Here is a 13,295-nt window from a genome sequence, read left to right on the forward strand (position 1 = left end):
TTCAAAATTTCGGACTGAAGTTTGATTACTATTTTTAATGGATGTACACTCATCGCTAACTCTCTTTACCTCGTCGAGATATCAAAAATTATATACCACGAATATTGCCCAGCAAAAATTCGCATCCGTTAGTCATTATGCAACCCATTACAAAGTAATGTAAACAAAAATAACTACGATTGTTTAAGTCTGGAGTTTCCCCCATTGGGTTAACTTCATCACTTTCCTCTTTGCAGAGAAAAATGTTTACAAAACGCACTGACAGCTTGCAAAATTTACTGATCGCTACCAATATCATGATTTCATCCCGGCGAAGGGAATTATCAATTGGCTTTTCAGTTTTTGAAATGATGATTTTTTAGTGAAAACCTGAACTCTTTAAGCATCGAGTATTCTCATGTTAATGAGAATGATGCTCACTTTTCGGCTTTCCCAAAAAAACACCAGAACAAAAATTTTCTCTGCAAAGAGGAAAGTGATGATGCACATCACCCTATATTCACATCCTTTGCTGTTTATTTTGTTTTATGAAGTGTGCATAAATTGTTAAAGTACATCCGTTGCAGAAATTAAATTTGCAAAGATGCAAAAAAGATATTGAAATTAGGAATAAGTTAATATGAAGAGTGCATGTAAGAGAGACAGAGGAATAGGACAAGGATGTGAAATGAAATGTAAGTGTAATTATTGCATTACAGCTATAAATATAGTATACAAATGCACAGACATACACACGATTATAAACGCGAGCGCACGCACAAACAAATTAAACGCATCAACATTTCTGGCTACTCCCCCAATCCCCCCATCCGAGCATACTAACTGGGCTGACATAAAAATGCATCAAATGCAAACGATGATGCAATTTGAATGCATAAAATGTCTCTCTCATAATAAATTATTTAAATGGTTTGTGTTACAATATTTACTTCTGTTAGCTATCTACCAGCTGACAACGTTTGCACAAACAAAAATTTGGTTGGTTCATTTCTTCATTTCACACCCACTTAGCTCTGCTTTGGAGATACGAGTATGGTATGCAATGAACCACTGGAGTGTACTGGAGCTATAAATTGCAACAGAAAGTGTTAAAACCGGATGCTGAGTTTGATATCAACATCGGCATTTTGTTGTTGTTGCTGTTGGTGTTGGTAGTGCTGTTGCTAGTCTTGCTTCTATCGAGGGAATATGATGACAACAACAACAGTAACTTCTATACGAATACCAGAGTACACCATCAATTGTAATTTACATAAATAATGCTTTTCGAGTATATCCTCGCATATTTTTTGTTTTTATGTAGTCATTTAACAAATTGAAATATTTATGAAATTAAAGTGTAAAGATATATTTAATTTTAAGGGCGTGGACATAGTAATGGGACAATTTTAAAGAAATACTATTTTAGCATTAAGTACATACGCTAAAAGTACTTTGAGTAACAATAAACTAGTCACCCAACAAACTAGTAAGGCTATATCCCGTTGAAAGTGCGGTCGAAGAAAAGAGATGCTTTAGTGGGCATACATTTAAGTCAGTGTAGGATTGTTGTTTGTCACCGCAGTAGCAAATGATTTGCCAACGGAACCGTAGGCAACATGCCGATAAGGTGTATGTATTAGCTAGCTGAAATTTACAACCCTTTTTATACCCTACACCACATTGTGGTAAGGGGTATTATCCCAGCAAACCAATCATACTGACATTGTAACGAAATCGGTCGAAATTCGGACACTACGTCTGAAGTCGGATGCGAAATCGTAGCGATATCTTAACGAAAGTTGTAGGAGGGCTGCGCGAAAACTATCTGGCATAGGCAATACCGCGTGTTGCCAGGCGCCATTTGAAATTTTTTTTGGATATTTTGACAGTTTTTAGACTATACATACTCAGGACAGTTTGTCATACGACCTTGTGTCGTGTTGTTTACAGTGACTTAAAAATAACTTTGCAAAAAATGGAATTTACTTGGGAACATTTTCGTCCGATCATTAATCACAACTTTAGAACGTGGATAATCACGGCGAGAGTGCATCGATCAAATTAAATTTTTGAATGTTTATAAAGGACCATCCTATAGCACCATGAAAAACTGGTTTAATGAATTCAATCGTGTCCGACACAAGCCAAAAAGCGAAGGTCGTGAGTGTCGCCCAAATTCAGCCGTTGTGCCAGAAAAAAATTAGTAGATGCGTGAACGAATAATGCAAGATCGCCATGTTATATACCGTGAGATAGAGGCATCCTTGAGCATTTATTCCACCAACTAACATTTGTTATTCCGTGAACACCTGGCCGCAAAAATGGATTTCTCTCGTTAGATCCAGCAAAATTGGACAATCGTTAAAAAAAGAGGCTCTTGTGGATTCGTGCAAAGAAATTGTGATTAAAAACGATCGTTGTGCTTCAAACGACGTTTATATGATCGCCACAGACGACGAATTTTGAATCTATGTTTGGGAGGCCGAACAAAACAGGAATCGACCGTTTGGGTCTTCGAAAGCGAGCTAAATCCAACGAAAGTTGTTCATGGAAGAATACCTTCGAAGCAAATAGTCGCCTGTTTCTTCGGCAAAACTAGGACGTAGGACGGTTAATTCTGAGTGGTACACTACAATTTGTTTGCCAGAAGTCTCCTGAAAAATTCGAAAAACGAACAAGGGAAGACGAATCATTTTGCATCATGAAATTGCGAGCTATCACACATCGATTCAAACCAGCGCATGTTTGACCAGACAAAACGTGGAATTGATAATCCGCCATACAACCCTAACTGGGGATCCAATGACTTCTTTTGATTCCAGCATATCAAGAAAAAAAGGCGTGGGCAACGATTTTCGCAGCCAGAAGAAGCTGTAAAAGCGTCCAAAAACTGTGTTTTGGGGGTGTCTAAATCGGAGTGGAAAAAGGGATTCAACAAATCGTTTGAGCGCATGAAAAAGCGTATAATTCATTATTTAGGGCGAAGGCCTTTAATTGTGAGGTTTTGATAATTCAATTAATCGAGCTATATGACCTAGGGAGATTACATTGAAAAATTGATATCTAGCGAAGGACTCATATCAACCGCTATGCGACGATCGTATCCTTAACAAGTTAGGTTAACAACAACATCTAATAGCCTGAGGATGTTAACCTAACCAGTTAACGAATGTGATCAATGTAATCTCCCTAGGTCATAAAGCTCGATTAATTAAACTAAATTAAATTAATGAAAAATGTTTTCTTTGACGCTTTTTTATTGACCAATTTTTATCTCTTATGTTTTTATTGGAAGATTGTAATTTCTAACGTTCTAATGATTTTCAGTTGTTATCATTTCGTAGTTAAAGTAGAACAATGAAAACTTTGTGTACGAATATGTTGAGTTTGTCAACACGAGCTTGAATTATTATATCCCAGATAGCTTTTAGAAGACTGTTTTTTCAAAAATCACATTGAGGAGTCTTTTTAGAGTCCTTTTGGTGATCAAAAATTGATTAAGTCGCTTGTGTGATCAGAAAGGGACTCGAAAGTGACTCCCTGTAATGATTAAAAAGAGTTCAATTTAAAATACAACAACAAATGTGTAGCAATCACAAATAAATCATTGAGGTGTTTAAAATGTGACAATTTTTTGTTATTTATTGTCACATTTTGATCATCTGGAAGATTGAAAAATGCTTAATATAAAAAGGGTCATACAGGTGTTTGAAAAGTGATTATAATTATGTATACTCTGATCATATTTTGAACAGTTAGGTGATTAAAAACTGATTGTTTTGTTTTATTTTTATTTGGTTGTAAATAAAAAAATAAAATTCTCATATACACTTTCTACAAAATTTTGATATAAATGTAACGTATAATATTAAAGGTACAGACAAACACAACACAACAGGTTTTGCCAAGTGAAATGAAGAAGCAGTATACTAACCACCAAGCAACATAAAGGATAATTAAAAGACATAACAAAGCAGAAAAGACTATAAAACAAAGGAAAGAAACAAAGAAGAATAAAAAGAAAATTTTTTTAATTTATTTCGTCTAACAAAAAGACTCATAAATGACTCCCTAAAGACTCATAAATGATTATAAACATGACTCTAAAAAGACTCGAAAAAGGGTCCGAAATTAATCAACAAAACATCAATAAATGATTGAAATACGACTCGAAAAAGACTCATTTGTGATTTGTTTAGAAGAGTCGCCTGAGGTTATGTTTTCCTACCGACAAAGGAGTCATTTATGATCAGAAAATGAGCTCATATTCTAGCTTTTTAATCGTGCAGTCGGATCAAAAAAGACTCGAATTTGATTAAAATTTTCAAAAAATGCTGACTGGGATGTTACATTTATATTTAAAAATATTTTAAAAATTTGTTTTTTGACAACAAACTAAAATGTAATCCATCCCTTGTTGTTAGTTGTTAGATACATACACAAAGTGACTGTATACCGGCTGTGGCGGGGTGGTTGATGTGCGAAGGAAAATTTGTTTCCGATATTTCGCTGCGAATTCGTACCGAAATCGAAAGAAAACAAGTAAAAAAGTATCAGTCAGCTTTGCCGACAGAGATATACCCTCAGCCTATGTATATTGAAAGAATTTTTCCCAAAAACGTATGTATTTAGGGGGTTTTAAAAATGTTGGATGTAAATATGAACCGACAAAAATGTTCATTAGGATTAAAGATCAAATGTTTTGCAGAGGAGATACTTAAAGGAATGGATCGACATTGACCATTATGGAAGTGGATCTCCAGCCATTTCATATGGTGTCATAGGGGTTTTTGCACCCTTCGGGCTGTTTGATCAAGAAGTATGGACTTGCCCCTGAAAAAAATTTACCATCGTAATTGAGGCAGCGAATGCAAGTTGCTTCAATAAAAATCAAAGTGATTCGATTGCAGGTCTTAAAGTAAACTTATCCAAAATTTTGTGTGGGAAGTACCGCATGGAGTGGACAAATATATTCCATATTTAAACCCGATCTATATCTGGTAGATATTTCGGCCACTCCCTTTAAGAGTTACGGTACGAACAATTTCTCCGAACATTTTTGAATTTTTGTGGGGGAGGTACCTGAAGGATTGGACCGATATGGCTAATCTTCGAACTTAAACTATGTTTAGACAAAATATTACTAAGGCCAAATTTTGGACCGAATGGGCAGATCCGTTCGAGAGTTATCATGCGCTCCAACCACCTCACACGGTGTCATAGGGGTTTTTTGCAACTTTCAGGTTATTTTCTCAGGAATTATAGACTTGCACCGTCGTATGGAGGGCAGTGAATACAAGTTGCTGAAACAAAAATCAAAGCGATTCGAGAGCAGGTCCTAAACTGAACTTATCCCAAATTTTGTGTGGGAGGTACCCGAAGGAGTAGACCGATTGAGTCCATATTGGAACCTCATCGAAGTCTGGTAGACATTTCACGATTTGCAAAGTATAGACCAAATCGGTTACTCCCTTCAAGAGTTATCGTACGTACAAAATTTCCGAACATTTTCGAACTTTTGTGGGGGAGGTACCGGAAGGAGTGGACAAGATATAAACCATCTTTGAACTTAAACTAAGTTTGGACAAAATATTACGAAAGCCAAATTTTGGATCGAATCGGTTGATCCGTTCGAGAGTTATCGTGCGCTCCAGCCAGCCAGACAGACAGACAGACGGACGGACATTGCTCAATCGACTCCAAATTGTCTGAAACACATTTCGTCCAAACATACTTGGGGTCTAAAACCATTATTTCGATGAGGCACATTTTACCCGTATGAAAGTGTCTATGCCCTTGTTAGCATAAATGCTGAGGGTATAAACATTGATATATTCGAAAGGAAATTTACTTCCGACATTCGCTCAGAATACGAAAAATTTCAGTATTGATCCATGATTTGGTATACTCCCATACGATTTATATATCGATTTATTTCGGCAGATGTTAACCAAATATTCAAACCCAATGGGTTTTAAAAATAAACTCCGAGTTCAGAAAACCACCTCATAAGAAATGTGATATCGGTCCACTTTTGACCGCAGCCTCCAACCAACCATTTTTGGTACTTTATAAGATTTAATCACCTTTTTCAACAGAAATATCTGTAACACCGTATTTTTGGTTCTCAGCACGGGGAAAAGAGAGAAAAGAGAAAGAAGAGAACAATTATTAATATGTATACCCCAAAACCTTTTATTTTTCTTTTACGAATTTTCAGTGTGGCTCCAAGTTACCATGATAATAGAAATCACTAATCGCACAAGAAACATTATGTTGAACATAAATGTAAGAAAAGATAATAAAATTGCTTAAAAATTTTCAAAAAAATATGTATATATATAAATTCACCACTTAAAAACAGATAAATTTTTAACATAACCATTTTTACAGTGTTTTATTTAACTTGCTTTGGTGTCCGTTTAGTTAAAATCTGGTGACTCATTTTTAACACAGTTGAAGTTGACCAATTGAACTAAAACTTTGCACACTTTTCAGATTTGGATGACAATACATGAATATGAAACCAAAACCAATATGGGTAATTTTTTTCTATAGCCCCCATACCACCCGATTTCAGGTATTTTGAGGATTTTATCTTCATTTTTACCCCGAAATGGCTGTAATTTGGCATTTGAGGTTCCCAGTGGTACAGAAACCCCACCAAAAATTGTGGACATAGGTCCAGGTTGTTGTATAGGTCCCATATAGCAGTAAAACTCGATTTCAAGTTTTTGAGGATTTAAACCTTTTTTTTAGGCCGATTTGGCTGTAACTTGGCATTTGGAATTCCCAATGGTACAGAAACTTCCTCACCAAAAATTGTGGACATAGGTCCAGGTTTTGCTATAGCCCCTTTAAGCGGTACCACCCGATTTCAGCATTTTAAAGTTTGTATCTACATTTTCGGGCTAAATTGACTGTAATTTATTTATGGGGTTCTCAGTGGTCAAAAAAATGTTTCTTTACTAAAAAGTTAAAAATAAAAAAATAATTTAAAAACAATTAATTTACAGTGTTTTATTTATAAATGCACTGAAAACTAGAAAATAATTTTTCGCTTAGCTTCAATATGTATATATATTCTTCTCCATGACAGAATCTTTCAAATAAAACGCTTGCATTTAAAATAAAAATGGTGGCAAAATTAAACGGCAAGCGTTTAATTTGATAGATTCCATCATGAGGAAGAATATACTTTTTGAGGCTAAGCGACAAATTATTTTCTAGTTTTCAGTGCATTTATAAATAAAACACTGTAACTTAATTTTTTTAATTAATTTTTTCGTTAGAAACGAGAAAAGGAAAGCCGACAATACGAACCCACACAACCACCACTATGTGACATGCATGTTTCGCCTTCGGTAAAGGCTCCTCAGACATATCGGCTGTGGGGCGGCTTCGATATCCTCTAACTTTTTCTCTTTCAAACGAAATTTGTTTTTTTTTTAATTTTTTTAAATTATTTTTCTCATTTTTAAATACATATTTTTCTCAAAAATTAGTCATGTGTGTAAGGCCTTTTCTCCTAAAGAACCGCGAAAAATGGAAAAATAAAGTTGAGATTGCAAAAATTTGGAATGTTTTGAAGCGAACATTTTTTTTTTTTTTTTTTTGTCGTTGGCCGCATCTACTGTTCAATGGGAATAGTTAAAGGGGATATTTTCAAGTACTACCTATAACAAGCAGAGATCAAAAGGAATATGACTGAATCATGTCAAATATTAAAATGAAACACATTAAAATGTCAAACACACGAAGTTCCAGTGGTATTAACAGTGCACTATGTAAACATGCAAAGCACCTAAATATACCACATAACGGCCACTGCCGCAAAGAAGAGGAGGAAACGGTTGGGCATCTCCTCTATAAAAGCATTGGAACGATCTTTCCTTCACCACCTCGCTGAGACAACTGAATCAGGAAGCCTAAGTAATTAAGATATAAAGCCTCAGATACATGGTCGTCCTTCCAAAAGCAGAATTTTCTTTCAAAAAATATTCAGTTCCAAATATTCCATTTTACATAAACAACAATAACCTCAATGGTCAGGGACCAGTGCACAGTGGATGCGCCCAACGACAAAAATCGAAAAATTCATGTCATCATTTTAATAATTATAAGATGCAAATCGCTTGTAAACATTTAAGATTTTTCGAAACTCAACTTTTGCCATTTTTCGCGGTCCTTAAGAAGAAAAAGTCTTACAAACATGACTAATTTTGGAGAAAAAAATATTTTAAAATGAGAAAAAGTGGTTATATTTTAAGCCAGAAGCGAGTTTCTGAAACAAATGACTATTATTTACACTTTAACTTATGTTGCGGTTCAAGCAGTTATGGCCAAAAGTTTAGCTCGGTTTTTATGTGCTGAATTTATATTTTAAAATATTAAATTAAATAAAATTAAATAAAATAATAATTTTATTATCCTTTCCTACATTTATGTTCAATATAATGTTTTTGTCCTATTAATGTTTTGTCGTAAAAGAAAAATAAAAGGTTTTGTGGGTATACACTTTAATAAAAATTTTTTCATGTTTGGGACACCCTAATGCTGCAACACGCCAAAACGTGAAATTTTTTCCCGGACTGAAAACCAAAAATACGTCCCTATAGGAAATTCTGCACAAAAAGCTGATTAAATCTTATAAATTACCGAAAAATGGATGGTAACCGTATATGGAGGCTGTGGTCAAAAGTGGACCGATATCACATTTCTTTATAAGGTGGTTTTTTGAACTCTGAGTCCATTGAGTTTGAATATTTGGTTAACATCTGCCGAATTGATCAAATTCGGTTGACCAATTTGTTGGTAGCAGGAAAATACTTCAATTCAGGATGATTCGTTTTATGTGAACCACGTGAAAACTAGGACCTAGGAAGGCAATATTTTTGTTTTAGTATTTTTAGGCCACTGGGCCCATTGATAAGTTCGATATTATCTAGAGGTATTTTTGTCACACCTTCTCTTGTAAGTGCCACCACTGTGCAGTGGTTGCTACAGCAACAGCAACAATAATGGGAGTGAATAAATTTGATATGCCCCGAGGATTATATTTATTCTTTTGAAATAAAGCTTATATTTTGGCTGTGATTGACTGTTCGTAAAAATATCAAAGGCAAAATAAATGCTGTTTTTTAAAGAAAGCTAAATATAATCCTTAAGGTCTGTCAAATATGTAAGTGTATGGTCAACTAGTATGTCTAAATGATGGAAGTTTAAAAAAAAAAATACTGAATGTGTTATTTTAGGATATATGTGTGTATGCGTATTGTTTAACACAATATTATTTTAGACAATTTCATTTAGTTCCCCTTCTACTATTTGTGTTTCAAAATTGTTGGTCGTTTCTATTTTTTGGGTATGTTGTTTGTAAACGGGAGGCCACAGGCTATTCAATTTTTTTTTTGTTTTTGCTAAACATTTCAAAATAAAAACAATTTTTTGTTTGGCATCTATTTACATTTATTCCCTCAATATGTGTTTGGTAAAATAATAAACATTTGTCTTGATTTATATTGTTGTTTGGTTTTTTTGTTATTTTATCTCATACATAATTCTTCTTACATTTGGGTTTATATATGTATATCAGGGTTATTATTTTCTTTTTTTGCAACCTCGTATCCCTGTATCATAGTTTGATGACTTTTTATATAAGATTAGATAAAATCTGAATTATAAAGTGATTTGACAAAAAAAAGCTCACGCACAAGGTCATTTGAAAAATTTTCTATATGAGCTTTTTGAAAGAACTGTTGAAGTCACTATAAGCAAATATATGACAGAAAATAACCTTTAGAGCCACACGATACAACCAAAATGGCATAACCTGTCGTTTCTCACTAAATCTATCATCACATTGTTATCATATATAATTTTATTTCATATATTACATAAATTAAAAGTGGTTTGTGAGGGTCCTATTTCAATATTTAAATGGAATAATAGTTATTACAGCCAATAAGCCAGGAAACATTTTTTAAGAACAAGCGTTTTTTCATTTCATAGTATTTAAAAAAAAATCTTTTTATACCCTCAGCATTTATGCTAACGAGGGTATATATGTTTAGACGAACGGATCAACCGATTCGGTCCAAAATTTGGCTTTCGTCATATTTTGCCCAAACTTAGTTTAAGTTCGAAGATGGTTTATATCGGTCCTCTCCTTCCGGTACCTCCCCCACAAAAGTTCGGAAATGTTCGGAAAATTTGTGCACATGATATCTCTTGAAAGAAGTAACCGATTTCGTGCATACTATGCACATCAGGGACGTACGCAGGGGGGGGGGGGCACGGGGGCCCGGGCTCAGACTTTAGATTACGAGATTATATACACTAGGATTGTATCGTATAGATTTGATCAAAATAATGATTTAAGACTTCACATATGTTTGGACGATATTCGTTTCAGACAAGATGGAAGTACTTACCACCGTCCGTCTGTATCTCTGTTTGTCTGGCAGGTTGGAACTTATGATAACTCTCGTACGGATCAACCGATTTGATTCAAGATATGGATCTCGTAATGTTTTGTCCAAATTAAATTTAAGTCATATCGGTACCTCTGCCATAAAAGTTAAAAAATATTCACAAAAATTGTCGAAGGGACTAACCGATTCAGTCTAAAATCGAACCTAATATGGACTATCTCGTTCCACTCGCAAAATTACTTCCAAAAGTAGATCAAGTTCCAAGAGAATATGTTTGGACAACATCTTCAGGTCCCTCATACAAGTCTAACATAACTCCAGTTTAAAGACTGTTTGAGGATCCTTTGGACATTGTGTAGTCTTGCTTACAGCGATATCCTATTGTTCGTGGACAAGTTCATGCTTTCTGACAAAGCTCTAAATACTACGGTGACCAACTAAAATAACTTATGGGCGCGATAACTATCGAGAGGGGTGTCTCTCAAAATAAGATCCATTTCCAAAATTAATTAGCTTATTACACTATGCAACACTGAAAATGCAAACAACTTCTAGTATGCATTTTTTGAAAGTACATATTTAGACTACAAAAATCCTAGTAGGGTTTTGTCCTGTCAGATCCAGTTCGGATTTAATGGCCTCATTTAAATCGGGCTAAATCTACACTTTTTTGCATTTATCAGGCCTTTATCTCAGAAACGAATAGGAATTTGGCCTTGCTGGCTTTAGCACTGTTGTAACCCTAAACTAGAAGAACTTATCTTTTGAAAAAAACATATAAGAAAAACTCCATCTAGGGCATCAAAATCTATAAAATATTGAACATTTTACATAATTGCTGAAATTCTGGTCAGTATCGGCTAAACTATTGGGAGTTGAACCAAGTAACCTTTTGCGAAAATCTTCCAAATAAAGTTCTCAACAATTCTTCAGAACATTCCGAAACTCTAAAATGCTTACTTCATGTTGTTTCAGTGGTATTTTGCATCATATCTTTTACAAGACGCATTTCAAACACAGTTCACACCAGCAGTTTATTCTCGAATTTCGGATTTCACTACATTATTGACATTTTTATTAAATCGTCGTTGAAAAATGTACTGAAAACAACGCCATAGAGTCATTTTACAACATTGACATGTTCTGAAGAGTTGTGTATTACATTCCAGGGAATATTTTTCCAAAAGAAAATATTCAGAAAAAATTAACGGTTTTGGAGATACGGTGCGAAATGTATAAAAATGTATAAAATTGTGGTATTTTTGCATATATTTTGAAATTTGAGGCAATGAATGTAGTTTTTCGAGTTCATTATTTCTCCAAATATTTTATTCTTGTCCTTATCTATAAATTTGCTTCAGAAGTCAGAAGAAGATTCGCATTGGTTTCAGAGATATAGCCCCGAATTTCTTTAAAAACTCAATATTTAACCATGTTTAGATGGGGCCATAAAATCCGAGCTGGATCTGACACAACAAAACCCAACTAGGGTTTCTTGTCGTTTGGGTCTGTACTTTCAAAAAATCCTCAGTTCGAATTGTTTGCACAAGATCACCTTAAAAATGTTGCATAGTGTTATTAGCGAATATGTGGGGTTCAATAAGGATCGATTGTCCATCAAAGTGTTTGTCATCGAGTCCAAAAACTTCGAATCGTACAATTAAGAAAACAATTATAACGATTCTTTTGTAACATTATATTAAAAGTAAAAATAATCCTGGAATCAGACCCTATCTCTTCCGGTAAATAACACTATGCAACATTTTTAATGTAATCTTGTGCAAACAACGAAGTGAGGATTTTGTGAAAGTACAGACCCAAAATACAACAGCCCTAGTTGCGTTTTGTTGAGTCAGATCCAGCTTGGATTTTATGGCCTCATCTAAACATTGCTAAATATTGAATTTTTATTGCTTCTGAACTCTGAAGCAAATTTGTAGATAAAGGCCAGAATAAAATATTTGAAGAAATATTGAACTGGAAAAACTACATTTATTGCCTCAAATGCTATAATATATCTAAAAATTCCATAATTTGTATACATTTCGCACCATATCTCCAAAACTGTTAAATTTTGCTTAAAGTGTTCTTTTGGAAACATATCAACGACAACGACAGACGATATTCTTAAAAATTAAGCTAAGATTATCGAAATAATGAAAATCTTGCTATAGCAACGACAACGGCAATTCTTTGTGCTTGTAAAATTCTGTAGCATAAAAACTAAAAACGCATTTTCCTCGAAGAGGAACTGTATGTTTTGTGGGACTCTTTATATGTTTTTGAGGGACTATTAAACATATAAAGCATGTGAGTAACCGAGAGAGTCTTTAAAAAACTGCTGACGGAGTCCGACAAAAATATTAATTTTCCTACAGTTTTTTTTTTTTTTTTGTTAAAATCGAAATTTTGATTTTAACTGTTCAACATTTTTAAAAATTTATTTTTTTACTTCCGTTTCGATAATGGACAAGATTATTAGGTTCGTAATGATCCCACAAAAATATGTGCTGATCGGTTTACTCTTTTTCAAACTACAGTGGTTACCGCAAACTGCTTTAGTAAAAACAGTGCTTTATAGGTGGGTATTTGTCAGAAAGATTTTTCAAAAAAAAAAAAATAGAAGGTAACTCAAGGTTTAATAGTTTTCTTATAAAAATGCATGAAAATAGCTTTTCTGATTCTTATAAATGGTCATAACCCATTAAAATAGCTTTACGTAACGGTACACAACATCTGAATTTTTCATGATTTTTGGTCAAGTTGGGCCCCCCCCCCCCCCGAAATGAAATCCTGCGTACGTCCCTGATGCACATCGTGAAATTTTTACCAGCTTTAGATGAGGTTCCAATATGGACTCAATTGGTCCACTCCTTCGGG

The 13,295-nt window shown here is 34.2% G+C and overlaps 1 protein-coding gene across 35 annotated transcripts in view; it reads right to left on the reverse strand.

Annotated features, from left to right (window-relative positions):
- Positions 1 to 13,295, reverse strand: part of SK (small conductance calcium-activated potassium channel) — an 877,735-nt gene that overhangs the window by 634,397 nt on the left and 230,043 nt on the right. The gene's annotated exons all lie outside the window — the stretch shown is intronic.

Source organism: Musca autumnalis, unplaced genomic scaffold (assembly GCF_047663935.1).
Source record: "Musca autumnalis isolate F117 unplaced genomic scaffold, ASM4766393v1 scaffold_3, whole genome shotgun sequence".
In the NCBI taxonomy this organism is placed as follows: Eukaryota; Metazoa; Arthropoda; class Insecta; order Diptera; family Muscidae; genus Musca; species Musca autumnalis.